The following is an 18,256-nucleotide window of genomic DNA, read 5'->3' as shown; positions in this document are numbered from 1 at the left end:
CTCTCCGCTGCGGACAAAATGGGTGAGATTGCAGGTCTGTATATTAAATGAAATAAGCCAGGCAGAGGATGACAAATATTTCGTGTCCTCACTTCTATGTAGGAAGAAAAAAGGAAACCTTGGCCAGATGTGGTGGCTCAAGCCTGTAATCCCAGCGCTGTGGGAGGCCGAGTCGCACGGATCACTTCAGTCCAGGAATTTGAGACCAGCCTGGCCAACATGGTGAAACCCCGTCTCTATAGAAAACAGAAACAATTTGCCAGGCGTGGTGATGGGTGTCTGTAGTCTCAGCTACTCGGAGGGCTGAGGCCCAAGAAGCGCTTGAACTCGGGAGGCGGAGGTTGCAGTGAGCCCGGACTGTGCCTGTGTACTCCAACCTGGGCAACAGAAAGAGACTCCATCCCACACACACCTACACACAAAAGGAATCTCAGGAAGGTGGAAAGTATAAAGGTGGTTAGCAGATGCTAGGAAGAAAAGCGGTGGGATGGGGAATGAAGACAAGTGGATAATTGGGTCCCAAAATACAGAAAGATGGAATGAGTGAGTTCTAGTGTTTGATAGTACAGTATGAACATTTTAGTTCACAAGAATTGCTTGCATATTTCCAGATGCTTTGGTAAGAAGCTTCCTAACTTTCTCATTATGCTGGTTTTTAAGCTCTTCTCTTTCTGCTCTTGATATCATGCTGGTTTTTTGTTTTTTGTTTTTTGTTTTGAGATGGAATTTCGCTCTTGTTGCCCAGGCTGGAGTGTCATGGTGCAATCTTGGCTCACCGCAACCTCTGCCTCCTGCGTTCAAGCGATTCTCCTGCCTCCAACTCCCGAGTAGCTGGGATTACAGGCATGCGCCAGCTGCCCAGCTAATGTTGTATTTCTGGTAGAGATGGGGGTTTCTCGCTGTCGCTCAGGCTGGTCTTCAACTCCTGACCTCCGGTGATCCGCCCGCCTCGGCCTCCCAAACTGCTGGGATTACAGGCGTGAGCGACCGCGCCCAGCCCATGCTGTATCCTTATCTGTTGTCGGTTGTTGTTCGTTTGTTTTTGAGCCCAGAAATAACTTCTCACCTATAGGTTCAAATGATTTTTAACATGAGTACTAAGAAAGCTCATTGCTGGAAAAGCAGCCTTTTCAAGAAATGGTGTCGGAGAAACTTGATTTCCACATGCAGAAGAATGAAGGTGGACCCCGTGTCACACCAGGTGCAAAAATTAACACAAACTGGATCAAAGACCTAACCCCAAGGGCTAAAAGTATCATATGCCTAAAAGAAATCATTGGCCACACTTTCATGACATCAGATTGGGCAATGCTCTCTGGGATATGACACCAAAAGCATAGGCAACAAAAGAAAATTAGATTCCTTGGATTACATCTAAATGACAGACACTTTTGTGCAGCGAAAAACACTGTGAACTGAGTGAAAAGATAACCCGTGGATTAGGAAAAATATTTGCAAATCATATATCTCAAAAGAGGCTGATATCCATCATATATAAAGAACAGCTAGAACTAAACAACAAGAAACCCAAAGCATTCCATCAACAATGGTCAGAAGACTCGAGTAGACGTGTCCCTAAAGAAGATATAGCAATGGCCAATAAGCATCTAAAATGATGTTCAAAATCACTAACCATAGGGAAGCGCAAATCAAACAAAGAATGAGATACCACACATTAGGATGGATACGATCAACAAACAAGCATTGGTGAGACTAGAAGGAAATAGGAATGCTCCAATACGATCGGAGGGAATGTAAAACCGTGAAGGAACGGGGAAAGTAGTATGGCGTGCACTGGAAAAATTAGAAACAGTATGCTCAGATGTTCCCGCAGTTGCATTTGTGGGTACCTACCAAAAAGAACTAGAAGCCAGGAGTGGAAGACAGATTTGTACACACACGCTCATAGCAGCATTATTCGCAACAGCCAAAATGTGGAAGCAACCCAAGGGTTCGTGGACAGATGAATGAAAAAGCGCACTGCAGTTCCTTCATACAATGGAAGACTCTCCAGCCTTAAAAAGGCAGGCACTTTTGGCCGGTGCGGCGGCTCACGCCTGTAATCGCAACATCTTGGAAGAACGAGGTGGGCGGATCACCTGAGGTCAGGAATTCAAGACAAGCCTGGCCATCTTGGTGAAACCCTGTCTCTAGTGAAAATGCAAAAAATGAGACGAGCGTGGTGGCGTGTGCCTATAGTCCCAGCTACTCGGGAGGCTGAGGCACAAGAATCGCTGGAACCCGGGAGGCGGAGGTTGCACTGAGCCCAGATTGTGCCGCAGCACTCCAGCCTGGGCGACAGAGTGAGACTGCATGGAAACGCAAAACAAAACAAAGTCAAACAAACAAACAAAAAAAAGGACAGGCACTTCTGACTCAGACCGCAGCATGGATGAACCTCGAAGACATTATCGTCAGTGAAATAAATAAATCCCAAAAGGATAAACACGCCCAGGCTCAGTGGCTCGCACCTGTGACCCCAGCACTTTGGGAGGCTGAGCCAGGTGGATCACTTAAGGTCAGGAGTTCGAGACCAGCCTGGTCAATATGGTGAAAGCTCGTCTCTATTAAAAATACAAAAATTAGCTGGGCGTGGTGGCGGACGCCTGTAATCCCAGCTACTCGTGAGACTGAGACACAAGAATCGCTTGAACCCACGATGTGGAGGTTGCAGTGAGCCGAGATCACACCACCGCACTCCAGCCTGAACGACAGAGAAAGACTCTGTCTCCAAACCAAAAAAATTAAACACGGTATGATTCCACTTTTCTATCAAGTGTCTGGAGTCGTTAAACTCATAGAGTTGCAAACTAGAAAGGTGGCCCCCAGGGGTGGGCGAGAGAGAGGAGTGGAGAGCTTGCTAAATGGGTGCAATTTCCATTTTGAAAGATAAAACTGTTCCGGAGACGGTGGCGGTGATGGCTGCTGAACAATGTGAACGTCATTAATGTCATTAAACTGTAAACTGAAAAAGAGTGGAAATTGTAAATGTTTATACTGGCCATTCTATATGAACTAATATATATTCACAATTTTTAATATTTATACGTGGTATATTTGCCCATAATTAAAGATGAAAATTAAAGCAGTTGGATCTTTCAAAAGAAAAGAAAGAAGCGAAGAATACACACCAGCTTTCTCCTGATGAGAGGAAGAGCCCCAAAGCGTCTATGGACACTCACTGTTCTCCTATCCTTCTTGAATTATTATGAGGAAATCCTTAGAGGCTGGGGAACTTGGGCGACTCTGGCTAATGTGGAGCTCTGTGCCTTGAGCTCCCCAGACCACAGAATAGTAAATAGTCTGTGCCTCCAGCCCTGCAGTGTGAGGTTCCAGTCCTGTGGGTTCCACACCTGTCACCTGTATCAGGAGGCTCGTGTCTCACCCTGTCTTCTTGCCAGCCTCGAGGACGGAGTCTGAGCCTCCACCGTGCTACACACAGGGAGGACACTGGACCTGTTCTCCGCGGTCATGGCCCAGCAGAGGGGAAGGGCAGTTCAGTGAGTGTAGGCAAAAGAAAGAGATCAGACTGTTCCTTGTCTATGTAGAAAGGAAAGACATAAGAGACTTCATTTTGAAAAAGACCTGTATGTTCAACAATTGCTTTCCTGAGATGTTTTTAGTGTGTAGCTTTGCCCCAGCCACTTTGACCCAACCTGAAGCTCACAAAAACATGTGTTGTATGAAATCAAGGTTTAAGGGATCTAGGGCTGTGCAGGACGTGCCTTGTTAACAAGATGTTTCCATGAAGTATACTTGGTAGAAATCATCGCCATTCTCTAGTCTCAATAAACCAGGGGCACAATACACTGTGGAAAGCCGCAGGGACCTCTGCCCTTGAAAGCGGCGTGTTGTCCAAGGATTCTCCCCATGTGATAGTCTGAAATGTGGCCTCGTGGGATGAGAAAGACCTGACCGTCCCCGAGCCCTACACCCATAAAGGGTCTGTGCTGAGGTGGATTAGTCAAAGAGGAAAGCCTCTTGCAGTTGAGAGAGAGGAAGGCCACTGTCTCCTGCCTGCCCCTGGGAACTGAATGTCTCGGTATAAAACCCGATCGTACATTTGTTCAATTCTGAGAAGGGGGAAAAACCGCCCTATGGTGGGAGGCGAGACACGTTTGCAGCAATGCTGCCTTGTTATTCTTTACTCCACTGAGATGTTTGGGTGGAGAGAAACATAAATCTGGCTTACGTGCATCTCCAGTCACGGTAGCTTCCCTGGAACTTCCTTATGACATAGATTCTGTTGCTCACATGTTCGTTGCTGACCTTCTCCTTCTTATCACCCTGCCCTCCTACTACATTTTTTTTTTGCTAAAATAATAAAACTAATAATCAATAAAAACTGAGGGAACTCAGAGGCCGGTGCCTCTGCAGATCCTTGGTATGCTGAGCGCCGCTCCCCTGGGCTCACTGTTGTTTCTCTCTACTTTGTCCCTGTGTCTTATTTCTTTCCTCAGTCTCTCATCCCACACGACTAGAAATACCCACAGGTGTGGAGGGGCAGGCCACCCCTTCAAGTGAGTGCTGAGGAACGGTCCGGAGCCTTTGTTTCCTTCCTCCTCCTCAGCACAAACAGGAGAGTGCGGTGGGCAGATGGGAGGAGACCAATATGCAAACTGTCCGCTCAGCAGACTGTGGAGTTTCTGTTCTTGGTTGTGATGGGGGTCTCAGAAATCTTATTCAAAATTTTGCTTTCCTCCCCCACTGGTTGTCCTTTTCATAGACATCTCACCCATGATAGCAGGGAATCAGTCCCTCTAAGCTATTCCCTAAGAACAACAAAAAGATTATGAAGGTGATGATGAGGATAAAGAGGATGACGACAGACACCATGGCATCATGAACCGTTATTGAGGGCTTCCTGAAGGCCAGGCTCAGAGCTCTATGCTCTATGCAGTTTGTTTCATCTCATCTGCGTAGTCTCCACTTTATTAGTGCACATTTCATGATGATTATACGGACTAGAAAAGGAGCAACGCATTTTCATAGAACTCGTACTAGATCATGAAGTCAAAAAGGGCGAAGTCCAATCTGAACCGGGCAGTCTAAGTCCAGACACATGGCATTTGGCCAGTCCTCTCCCTGCAACCAACCTGCCCTCTCAAATCCTTGTCACTCAGGTGGGTGCCCCTGCTCACTGTGCCCTTCCCTTTGGGGGCTCCTTGTAAGACCACAGCTAGACCAGTGGGTGCCACAATCACTGTGTCACGTATAGAAAGGGCAGCTGAGATCACATCACGGATTCCAGAAAGAATGGGCACAGGATCATTCGGGACGCATCTCTCCCTTTCCCCTGTTCCTGGCTTTCCTTACAGCTCTCGACTTCCTCAAAGGAGTCATCAATTCGGAGTTTGGCTTCCATTCCTATTGAGGAAGCTGGAAAGCGTTTCAAAAATGCTCCTCCGATGTGCCTGTGGTTAAGAACTCTGAGCTCTGCTGAAAACTTTTGGAAGCTGGGTGCGGTGGCTCACGCCTGTAATCCCAGCCCTTTGGGAGGCTGAGGCAGGTGAATCACAAGGTCAGGAGTTCAAGACCAGCCTGGCCAACATGGTGAAACCCCGTCTCTATTCAAAATAGAAAAAAATTAGCCGGGTGTAGTGGCGGGCGCCTGTCATCTCAGCTACTCGGCAGGTTGAGACAGGAGAATAGCTTGAACCCGGGATGCAGAGGTTGCAGTGAGCCGAGATCCCTCCACCGCACTCCAGCCTGGGCAACAGAATGAGACTCGGTCTCAAAACAACGAAAACAAAACCAAAACCCAAAAAACCCACAACTTTTGGGAGTTAGAAGACCAGGAAGTATAGTACCCGGGACTTAGAGTCTGGCCATGAATTTTGAATACCGCCCTTTCTACTTCTCTGTGTGGCAAGGGGTGAGATGTCCATCCTCTGAGACTCAGCACTCTCATCTGACTTGATTTCCAGTTGATCCAATGGAAGTGAGCGATGATTAACCCGATCGTGGGTGCCCGCTGCGTGATCTCTAGCTGACGGATGCATAAAGTAAAGGCAAAGTGGATTTTAGATACATTCCTTAAGATTTTCAGCTTCAACTCCACACAATTCAACGTAAATATCCCCTGACCTGAAGTTCTGGTCTCCCTGCATTCCAGACAGGACATTTTGTTTCGTCCTTCTCTCAGTAAGTACTGAGTACTGTGAGAGGAACAAGTGAGTCTCTTTGGTTTCTGATTCCCCAGAGCCGATATCTTGCTTGGCACATAGGAGGCAGCAAAAGCAAACATCTATGTTGATGATTGAACTGACACTTCCTTGCTTCACCAAAATTGGCTGTCATCAGCGTGACTTTGACTTACTTCTTTTTGTTTTTTGTTTTTTGAGACGGAGTTTTGCTCTCGTTGCCCAGGCTGGCGGGCAGGGGTGTGATCTCGGCTCACTGTAGTCTCTGCCTCCCAGGTTCAAGCCATTCTCCTGCCTCAGCCTCCCGAGTAGCTGGGACTACAGGCGCGTGCCGCCATACCGGGAGAAGTTTTTGTACTTTTAGCAGAGGCGGGGTTTCACCATGTTGGCCAGGATGGTCTTGATCTCCTGACCCCGTGATCCGCCCTCCTCGGCCTCCCAAAGTGCTGGGATTACAGGCGTGAGCCACCGCATCCAGCCAAACTTTCTGATGAATACTCTAAGTCCACCTAAGCTAAGGACAGGAGTTAGAGCTTCCATGAATTTTAAAACAAGACCCACCGATTTGAGGAAGCAATTACTCTCTTGAAGGAGAAAAGTCAGAAAACACAATGATGAAATCACTAGGACCTAACTGGCCTGTGGAACTATTTCCTGCTTATGAACTCTCAACTATCATTTCATTTCCAGATGGCATGGTCTCAGCTGTTATACAGTGTTTACGAATGGTCTACATCAAGGGAATTTATATCAATCTAGAAGAATAAACAAAATATTTGAGTTCCTAATTTCCTTTAATTAGGATAACCTTTTCCTTAAAGTGAAGACAATGGTTTTATTACATCTCTTTCTTCGGAAAACATAGGCTGTATTTTCTAGCAATAACGAATTTGTTATATATGATGATCTGGTTCCTGGAATGTTCTTGAAGCTAGTGTCTCTAAGGCAGGTGTGTACAGCAAGACGTGAATAACACAGCAATCGATGTTGAAAGCATTATATGGCAATTGAGTTTGTCAGAACTACCAAATGTTGCTGAGTGTGGATTGCTCTGAAATCTGCAAACATTACTTCTGAATTCCTTGTATCCAAAATGCAGACGCAATGCCGGCTGTTGGTTTACTTGTTTCCGATTTTTCAACCCTCTTTTCTAGGCAAAAGATGTCCAAACGATACAGACCCACAGAATCTAACAGATGTCTCTATATTCCTCCTCCTCGAACTCTCAGAGGATCCAGAACTGCAGCCGGTCGTCGCTGGGCTGTTCCTGTCCATGTGCCTGGTCATGGTGCTGGGGAACCGGCTCATCATCCTGGCCGTCAGCCCTGACTCCCACCTCCACACCCCCATGTACTTCTTCCTCTCCAACCTGTCCTTGCCTGACATCGGTTTCACCTCCACCACGGTCCCCAAGATGATTGTGGACATCCAATCTCACAGCAGAGTCATCTCCTATGCAGGCTGCCTGACTCAGATGTGTCTCCTGGCCATTTTTGGAGGCATGGAAGAGAGACATGCTCCTGAGTGTCATGGCCTATGAGCGGTTTGTAGCCCTCTGTCACCCTCTATATCGTTCAGCCATCTTGAACCCGTGTTTCTGTGGCTTCCTAGATTTGTGGTCTTTGTTTTCTTTTTCCTCAGTCTTTTAGACTCCCAGCTGCACAACTTGATTGCCTTACACATGACCTGCTTCAAGGATGTGGAAATTCCTAATTTCTTCTGGGAAGCTTCTCAACTCCCCCATCTTACATTTTGTGACACCTTCACCAGTAACATCCACATGTATTTCCCTGCTGCCGTATTTGGTTTTCTTCCCATCTCGGGGGCCCTTTCCTCTTACTGTAAAATTGTTTCCTCCATTCTGAGGGTTTCATCATCAGGTGGGAATTATCAACCTTCTCCACCTGTGGGTCTCAACTGTCAGTTGTTTGCTGATTTTACGGAACAGGCGTTGGAGGGTAGCTGGGTTCAGATGTGTCATCCTCCCCGAGAAGGGGTGCAGTGGCCTCAGTGATGTACACGGTGGTCACCCCCATGCTGAACCCCTTCATCTACAGCCTGAGAAACAGGGATATGAAAGGTGTCCTGCGGCGGCCGCACGGCAGCACAGTCTAATCTCAATATCTTCTTATCTGTTCCATTCCTTTTGTAGGGTGGGTTAAAAAAGACAGCAAGGTCAAATAAGAATGATATCACAGGGTGCACACCCACTGTCACATTACGAGTAATACCTCCCTAGGATAGAAAAAATACTGTCACAGAGTACACACACATGGGGTACACCCGTGGTGATATTAGAAGCAGTATCTCCCTGAAATATGATGAAAAATAGCACAGGGTGTGCACACTGTGTGATACGAGGAGTCATATTTACCCTGAATATTATGACTCATATCACGGGTGTACACACACAGGCTACACGCACTGTGATATCGGGAGTTGCATCTCCCTAGGATATTACAAATAATATCACAGGGTATACACTATGTGTGAACATCCACTGTGATGTTTGATATCATATCTCTCTACGAGATTACAAATAATATGAAAGTGTGTGCACCCATGTGACATATTAGGAGTAACATCCTTCTAGGGTATTACAGATAACATCACAAGGTGTACACCTTCTGTGGCCTTTTGCACACACTTTGTGCCATTCAAGGAAACATCCCCCTAGGATATTACGAATAATAACCCAGGCGGTTGACACCCATGGTGTACATCTCCTGTGCCATCAGGAGTAATATTCCCCTAGGATATTACGAATACTATCACAGCAGGTGTACACATATGGTGTTCACCCCATGTGATATTAGGAGGAACATGCCCCTAGGATATTAGGAATAGTATCACAGGCGTTGAATACGCACGATATACACCCCCGATGACATGAAAAGTAACATCCCCCTAAGATAGTATGAATAATATCACAGGGAGTACACCCCGTGTGACATTGGGAGTAACATCCCCCGAGGATATAACGAATAATATCAGGGGGCGTACATGCATTGTGACCCTAGCGGTAACATCTCTTTAGGATATTACAAATAATATCACAGGGTGTACACTGACCATGATATTAGGAGTCCCATTTTCCTAGGATATTATGGATAATATCACAGGAGGTGTTCACACACAACGTGTACACCATGTGTGTACACCCAATGTGATATTTGAAGTCATACGTCCCTAGGATCTTACGACTGTTATCAAAGGGTGTACACCCCATGTGACATTAAAAGTGACATCCCTTTTAGATATTCCGAATGCTATCACCTCTTCCTAGGATAACCCATGTGATATTAGGAGTAACCCCTTCCTAGGATATTACGAATAACATCACAGGGTTTACACCCCTGTGACATTAAAAGTAACAACCCCTCCTAGGGATGTTATGAATAACATCACAGGGTGTACACCCCTGTGACTTTAAAAGTAACACCCCCCTAGAATATTACAATAATATAACAGGGTGTACACCCCCTGTGACTTTAGGAGAAACACCTCCCTAGGATATTTCAAATGATGTCACTGGGGGCACACCCTCTGTGATATTAGCAGCAACATCTTTCTAGGAGATTACGAATGATATCACAGGGTGTACACTCACTGTGATATTAGAAGGAATACCTCCCTAGGACATAAGCTATCACATCACAGAGTGTACACACATGGTGTACACCCACTGTGTTATTAGAAGCAATATCTCCCTATGATATTAGGAAAAATATCACAGGGTGTACCCTCTGTGGGATACTAGAAGTAATGTTTACCATGGATGTTACAAATAGTATCACAGGGTGTACACACATGGGGTACACCCACTGTGACATTAGGAGTTATATCTCCCTAAGATATTGCAAAGAATATCCCAGTGGGTGTACCCCATGTGTGTACACCCACTGTCATCATTAAAGTAGTATCTCTCTATAAGATTACAAATAATATCGGAGGCTATACACCCCCTGTGACATCAGGAGTAACATCCCCTTACAATATTGGGAGCAATATTGCACGAGGTACACCCCTGTAACTTTAGGGGTAACATTCCCTCAGAATATTACTAATAATATCACAAGGTGTACACGCATTGTGACATTAGGAGTAATATTCAGGTAGCATATTTTCCATACTATCACAGAAGGAACACACCTGTGACATTAAGAGTGACATCCCCCTAGAATAGTAAGAATACTATCACACGGTGTACACCTCCTGTGATATTAGGAGAATCATCTCACCAGAATATTACGAATAATGCCACAAGGTGTTATCTTCTGTGACATGAGGGGTATAGACCCCCGGGAAATTATGACTACTATCAAAGGGCGTACACCCCTGTGACATTAGGAGTAACATCCTTCTAGAATATCATGAATAATATCACAATGTGTACACCCCTTGTGTCATTAAGAGTAAAATTGCCCTAGGATATTAGGAAATAGAACACAGGGAGTACACGCCGTGTGATATTAGAAGTAACATCCCCCAAGGATATAACGAACAATATCAGAGAATGTACATGCCCTGGGACATGACTAGTAACATCTCTTTAGGATAATACGAACAATATCAAAGGGTGTACATGCAATGTGAAATTAGGAGTGAACTCCCGCTGGGATATTACGAATTTTATGACAGGGTCTACACGCCCTGTGACAATAGTAGTCACGTTGTCCTAAAATATGACGAAGAATATTAAAGTGTGTACAGGACCTGTGATTTACGAGTAACATTTCTAGAGAAGATTACACGTAATATCACTGTGTGTACACCCCGTGTGAGGATAGGAGTCCCATCCAACAAAACTATAATGAATAATTTCACAAGGTTTGCAACATCTGTGACATTGAAAGTAACATTTCCCTAGAATATGACGATAATATCACACAGTGTACACCCTCGGTGATATGAGGAGTGACGTCTTATAAGGGTAATACGAGTAATTTGACAAGGTGTACAAACCCTGTGACATAAGGAGTGACATCCCTCCAGGATATTCCGAATCATAGAAAAGGGAAAATACCCCGTGTGACAATAAAATCAACGTCCCCTTAGGAGATTAAGAATAATAGCACCAGCTGTACACACATTGTGACATTATTATTAACGTCTCGCTATGGTATTGCGAATAATATCAGAGTGTGTAGAGACTTGTGACATCAGGATTCACATTTCGCTACAATATCACGAATAATATCACAGGGTGTATACCCCCTGGGACTTAAGCAGTGGCATCCTCCTACAATATGGAAAATAATGTCCCAGGGTGTTAACAAAGTGCGGCAGCAGAGAAAACACCCGAGGAGAAAGGGAGAAATATCATGCCGTCTTCCCGCCTGGATATTGCGAGCCACATCGCAGGGAGGTGAGGGCGCCCCCAGCGATGCGGGGAGTAATATCACCACAGACTCCCCCACGGGCTATTACGAGCCACATCGCAAGGGCACGGACGAACCCCCTCGAAGAGAAGAGTAATGTCACCCGCTATTCCCACCCTGGATACGACGACCCACAGGGCAGGGGGGCGGGGGACCCACGCAGGCGGGGAGTAATACCAACCCTCACTCCCCAGCTGCATATGACGATCCAGATCGCAGGGGGGAGAAGCAGGCACACGCCGCGAGGCGGGGAATGAGAGCCAGCCCCTCTTGCCCCCCTGGGCTCTTAGGACCCCCCTCGCAGGGGGGTGAGGCACCCCCCGCGAGGCGGGGGCTGAGAGCCAGCCCCTCTTGCCCCCCTGGGCTCTTAGGACCCCCCTCGCAGGGGGGTGAGGCACCCCCCGCGAGGCGGGGGCTGAGAGCCAGCCCCTCTTGCCCCCCTGGGCTCTTAGGACCCCCCTCGCAGGGGGGTGAGGCACCCCCCGCGAGGCGGGGGCTGAGAGCCAGCCCCTCTTGCCCCCCTGGGCTCTTAGGACCCCCCTCGCAGGGGGGTGAGGCACCCCCCGCGAGGCGGGGGCTGAGAGCCAGCCCCTCTTGCCCCCCTGGGCTCTTAGGACCCCCCTCGCAGGGGGGTGAGGCACCCCCCGCGAGGCGGGGGCTGAGAGCCAGCCCCTCTTGCCCCCCTGGGCTCTTAGGACCCCCCTCGCAGGGGGGTGAGGCACCCCCCGCGAGGCGGGGGCTGAGAGCCAGCCCCTCTTGCCCCCCTGGGCTCTTAGGACCCCCCTCGCAGGGGGGTGAGGCACCCCCCGCGAGGCGGGGGCTGAGAGCCAGCCCCTCTTGCCCCCCTGGGCTCTTAGGACCCCCCTCGCAGGGGGGTGAGGCACCCCCCGCGAGGCGGGGGCTGAGAGCCAGCCCCTCTTGCCCCCCTGGGCTCTTAGGACCCCCCTCGCAGGGGGGTGAGGCACCCCCCGCGAGGCGGGGGCTGAGAGCCAGCCCCTCTTGCCCCCCTGGGCTCTTAGGACCCCCCTCGCAGGGGGGTGAGGCACCCCCCGCGAGGCGGGGGCTGAGAGCCAGCCCCTCTTGCCCCCCTGGGCTCTTAGGACCCCCCTCGCAGGGGGGTGAGGCACCCCCCGCGAGGCGGGGGCTGAGAGCCAGCCCCTCTTGCCCCCCTGGGCTCTTAGGACCCCCCTCGCAGGGGGGTGAGGCACCCCCCGCGAGGCGGGGGCTGAGAGCCAGCCCCTCTTGCCCCCCTGGGCTCTTAGGACCCCCCTCGCAGGGGGGTGAGGCACCCCCCGCGAGGCGGGGGCTGAGAGCCAGCCCCTCTTGCCCCCCTGGGCTCTTAGGACCCCCCTCGCAGGGGGGTGAGGCACCCCCCGCGAGGCGGGGGCTGAGAGCCAGCCCCTCTTGCCCCCCTGGGCTCTTAGGACCCCCCTCGCAGGGGGGTGAGGCACCCCCCGCGAGGCGGGGGCTGAGAGCCAGCCCCTCTTGCCCCCCTGGGCTCTTAGGACCCCCCTCGCAGGGGGGTGAGGCACCCCCCGCGAGGCGGGGGCTGAGAGCCAGCCCCTCTTGCCCCCCTGGGCTCTTAGGACCCCCCTCGCAGGGGGGTGAGGCACCCCCCGCGAGGCGGGGGCTGAGAGCCAGCCCCTCTTGCCCCCCTGGGCTCTTAGGACCCCCCTCGCAGGGGGGTGAGGCACCCCCCGCGAGGCGGGGGCTGAGAGCCAGCCCCTCTTGCCCCCCTGGGCTCTTAGGACCCCCCTCGCAGGGGGGTGAGGCACCCCCCGCGAGGCGGGGGCTGAGAGCCAGCCCCTCTTGCCCCCCTGGGCTCTTAGGACCCCCCTCGCAGGGGGGTGAGGCACCCCCCGCGAGGCGGGGGCTGAGAGCCAGCCCCTCTTGCCCCCCTGGGCTCTTAGGACCCCCCTCGCAGGGGGGTGAGGCACCCCCCGCGAGGCGGGGGCTGAGAGCCAGCCCCTCTTGCCCCCCTGGGCTCTTAGGACCCCCCTCGCAGGGGGGTGAGGCACCCCCCGCGAGGCGGGGGCTGAGAGCCAGCCCCTCTTGCCCCCCTGGGCTCTTAGGACCCCCCTCGCAGGGGGGTGAGGCACCCCCCGCGAGGCGGGGGCTGAGAGCCAGCCCCTCTTGCCCCCCTGGGCTCTTAGGACCCCCCTCGCAGGGGGGTGAGGCACCCCCCGCGAGGCGGGGGCTGAGAGCCAGCCCCTCTTGCCCCCCTGGGCTCTTAGGACCCCCCTCGCAGGGGGGTGAGGCACCCCCCGCGAGGCGGGGGCTGAGAGCCAGCCCCTCTTGCCCCCCTGGGCTCTTAGGACCCCCCTCGCAGGGGGGTGAGGCACCCCCCGCGAGGCGGGGGCTGAGAGCCAGCCCCTCTTGCCCCCCTGGGCTCTTAGGACCCCCCTCGCAGGGGGGTGAGGCACCCCCCGCGAGGCGGGGGCTGAGAGCCAGCCCCTCTTGCCCCCCTGGGCTCTTAGGACCCCCCTCGCAGGGGGGTGAGGCACCCCCCGCGAGGCGGGGGCTGAGAGCCAGCCCCTCTTGCCCCCCTGGGCTCTTAGGACCCCCCTCGCAGGGGGGTGAGGCACCCCCCGCGAGGCGGGGGCTGAGAGCCAGCCCCTCTTGCCCCCCTGGGCTCTTAGGACCCCCCTCGCAGGGGGGTGAGGCACCCCCCGCGAGGCGGGGGCTGAGAGCCAGCCCCTCTTGCCCCCCTGGGCTCTTAGGACCCCCCTCGCAGGGGGGTGAGGCACCCCCCGCGAGGCGGGGGCTGAGAGCCAGCCCCTCTTGCCCCCCTGGGCTCTTAGGACCCCCCTCGCAGGGGGGTGAGGCACCCCCCGCGAGGCGGGGGCTGAGAGCCAGCCCCTCTTGCCCCCCTGGGCTCTTAGGACCCCCCTCGCAGGGGGGTGAGGCACCCCCCGCGAGGCGGGGGCTGAGAGCCAGCCCCTCTTGCCCCCCTGGGCTCTTAGGACCCCCCTCGCAGGGGGGTGAGGCACCCCCCGCGAGGCGGGGGCTGAGAGCCAGCCCCTCTTGCCCCCCTGGGCTCTTAGGACCCCCCTCGCAGGGGGGTGAGGCACCCCCCGCGAGGCGGGGGCTGAGAGCCAGCCCCTCTTGCCCCCCTGGGCTCTTAGGACCCCCCTCGCAGGGGGGTGAGGCACCCCCCGCGAGGCGGGGGCTGAGAGCCAGCCCCTCTTGCCCCCCTGGGCTCTTAGGACCCCCCTCGCAGGGGGGTGAGGCACCCCCCGCGAGGCGGGGGCTGAGAGCCAGCCCCTCTTGCCCCCCTGGGCTCTTAGGACCCCCCTCGCAGGGGGGTGAGGCACCCCCCGCGAGGCGGGGGCTGAGAGCCAGCCCCTCTTGCCCCCCTGGGCTCTTAGGACCCCCCTCGCAGGGGGGTGAGGCACCCCCCGCGAGGCGGGGGCTGAGAGCCAGCCCCTCTTGCCCCCCTGGGCTCTTAGGACCCCCCTCGCAGGGGGGTGAGGCACCCCCCGCGAGGCGGGGGCTGAGAGCCAGCCCCTCTTGCCCCCCTGGGCTCTTAGGACCCCCCTCGCAGGGGGGTGAGGCACCCCCCGCGAGGCGGGGGCTGAGAGCCAGCCCCTCTTGCCCCCCTGGGCTCTTAGGACCCCCCTCGCAGGGGGGTGAGGCACCCCCCGCGAGGCGGGGGCTGAGAGCCAGCCCCTCTTGCCCCCCTGGGCTCTTAGGACCCCCCTCGCAGGGGGGTGAGGCACCCCCCGCGAGGCGGGGGCTGAGAGCCAGCCCCTCTTGCCCCCCTGGGCTCTTAGGACCCCCCTCGCAGGGGGGTGAGGCACCCCCCGCGAGGCGGGGGCTGAGAGCCAGCCCCTCTTGCCCCCCTGGGCTCTTAGGACCCCCCTCGCAGGGGGGTGAGGCACCCCCCGCGAGGCGGGGGCTGAGAGCCAGCCCCTCTTGCCCCCCTGGGCTCTTAGGACCCCCCTCGCAGGGGGGTGAGGCACCCCCCGCGAGGCGGGGGCTGAGAGCCAGCCCCTCTTGCCCCCCTGGGCTCTTAGGACCCCCCTCGCAGGGGGGTGAGGCACCCCCCGCGAGGCGGGGGCTGAGAGCCAGCCCCTCTTGCCCCCCTGGGCTCTTAGGACCCCCCTCGCAGGGGGGTGAGGCACCCCCCGCGAGGCGGGGGCTGAGAGCCAGCCCCTCTTGCCCCCCTGGGCTCTTAGGACCCCCCTCGCAGGGGGGTGAGGCACCCCCCGCGAGGCGGGGGCTGAGAGCCAGCCCCTCTTGCCCCCCTGGGCTCTTAGGACCCCCCTCGCAGGGGGGTGAGGCACCCCCCGCGAGGCGGGGGCTGAGAGCCAGCCCCTCTTGCCCCCCTGGGCTCTTAGGACCCCCCTCGCAGGGGGGTGAGGCACCCCCCGCGAGGCGGGGGCTGAGAGCCAGCCCCTCTTGCCCCCCTGGGCTCTTAGGACCCCCCTCGCAGGGGGGTGAGGCACCCCCCGCGAGGCGGGGGCTGAGAGCCAGCCCCTCTTGCCCCCCTGGGCTCTTAGGACCCCCCTCGCAGGGGGGTGAGGCACCCCCCGCGAGGCGGGGGCTGAGAGCCAGCCCCTCTTGCCCCCCTGGGCTCTTAGGACCCCCCTCGCAGGGGGGTGAGGCACCCCCCGCGAGGCGGGGGCTGAGAGCCAGCCCCTCTTGCCCCCCTGGGCTCTTAGGACCCCCCTCGCAGGGGGGTGAGGCACCCCCCGCGAGGCGGGGGCTGAGAGCCAGCCCCTCTTGCCCCCCTGGGCTCTTAGGACCCCCCTCGCAGGGGGGTGAGGCACCCCCCGCGAGGCGGGGGCTGAGAGCCAGCCCCTCTTGCCCCCCTGGGCTCTTAGGACCCCCCTCGCAGGGGGGTGAGGCACCCCCCGCGAGGCGGGGGCTGAGAGCCAGCCCCTCTTGCCCCCCTGGGCTCTTAGGACCCCCCTCGCAGGGGGGTGAGGCACCCCCCGCGAGGCGGGGGCTGAGAGCCAGCCCCTCTTGCCCCCCTGGGCTCTTAGGACCCCCCTCGCAGGGGGGTGAGGCACCCCCCGCGAGGCGGGGGCTGAGAGCCAGCCCCTCTTGCCCCCCTGGGCTCTTAGGACCCCCCTCGCAGGGGGGTGAGGCACCCCCCGCGAGGCGGGGGCTGAGAGCCAGCCCCTCTTGCCCCCCTGGGCTCTTAGGACCCCCCTCGCAGGGGGGTGAGGCACCCCCCGCGAGGCGGGGGCTGAGAGCCAGCCCCTCTTGCCCCCCTGGGCTCTTAGGACCCCCCTCGCAGGGGGGTGAGGCACCCCCCGCGAGGCGGGGGCTGAGAGCCAGCCCCTCTTGCCCCCCTGGGCTCTTAGGACCCCCCTCGCAGGGGGGTGAGGCACCCCCCGCGAGGCGGGGGCTGAGAGCCAGCCCCTCTTGCCCCCCTGGGCTCTTAGGACCCCCCTCGCAGGGGGGTGAGGCACCCCCCGCGAGGCGGGGGCTGAGAGCCAGCCCCTCTTGCCCCCCTGGGCTCTTAGGACCCCCCTCGCAGGGGGGTGAGGCACCCCCCGCGAGGCGGGGGCTGAGAGCCAGCCCCTCTTGCCCCCCTGGGCTCTTAGGACCCCCCTCGCAGGGGGGTGAGGCACCCCCCGCGAGGCGGGGGCTGAGAGCCAGCCCCTCTTGCCCCCCTGGGCTCTTAGGACCCCCCTCGCAGGGGGGTGAGGCACCCCCCGCGAGGCGGGGGCTGAGAGCCAGCCCCTCTTGCCCCCCTGGGCTCTTAGGACCCCCCTCGCAGGGGGGTGAGGCACCCCCCGCGAGGCGGGGGCTGAGAGCCAGCCCCTCTTGCCCCCCTGGGCTCTTAGGACCCCCCTCGCAGGGGGGTGAGGCACCCCCCGCGAGGCGGGGGCTGAGAGCCAGCCCCTCTTGCCCCCCTGGGCTCTTAGGACCCCCCTCGCAGGGGGGTGAGGCACCCCCCGCGAGGCGGGGGCTGAGAGCCAGCCCCTCTTGCCCCCCTGGGCTCTTAGGACCCCCCTCGCAGGGGGGTGAGGCACCCCCCGCGAGGCGGGGGCTGAGAGCCAGCCCCTCTTGCCCCCCTGGGCTCTTAGGACCCCCCTCGCAGGGGGGTGAGGCACCCCCCGCGAGGCGGGGGCTGAGAGCCAGCCCCTCTTGCCCCCCTGGGCTCTTAGGACCCCCCTCGCAGGGGGGTGAGGCACCCCCCGCGAGGCGGGGGCTGAGAGCCAGCCCCTCTTGCCCCCCTGGGCTCTTAGGACCCCCCTCGCAGGGGGGTGAGGCACCCCCCGCGAGGCGGGGGCTGAGAGCCAGCCCCTCTTGCCCCCCTGGGCTCTTAGGACCCCCCTCGCAGGGGGGTGAGGCACCCCCCGCGAGGCGGGGGCTGAGAGCCAGCCCCTCTTGCCCCCCTGGGCTCTTAGGACCCCCCTCGCAGGGGGGTGAGGCACCCCCCGCGAGGCGGGGGCTGAGAGCCAGCCCCTCTTGCCCCCCTGGGCTCTTAGGACCCCCCTCGCAGGGGGGTGAGGCACCCCCCGCGAGGCGGGGGCTGAGAGCCAGCCCCTCTTGCCCCCCTGGGCTCTTAGGACCCCCCTCGCAGGGGGGTGAGGCACCCCCCGCGAGGCGGGGGCTGAGAGCCAGCCCCTCTTGCCCCCCTGGGCTCTTAGGACCCCCCTCGCAGGGGGGTGAGGCACCCCCCGCGAGGCGGGGGCTGAGAGCCAGCCCCTCTTGCCCCCCTGGGCTCTTAGGACCCCCCTCGCAGGGGGGTGAGGCACCCCCCGCGAGGCGGGG

This window comes from Pongo pygmaeus, chromosome 18 (assembly GCF_028885625.2).
Source record: "Pongo pygmaeus isolate AG05252 chromosome 18, NHGRI_mPonPyg2-v2.0_pri, whole genome shotgun sequence".
Lineage (NCBI taxonomy): Eukaryota > Metazoa > Chordata > Mammalia > Primates > Hominidae > Pongo > Pongo pygmaeus.
The sequence above is the reverse complement of the archived record's forward strand: the minus strand, read 5'-3'. Positions refer to the sequence as shown.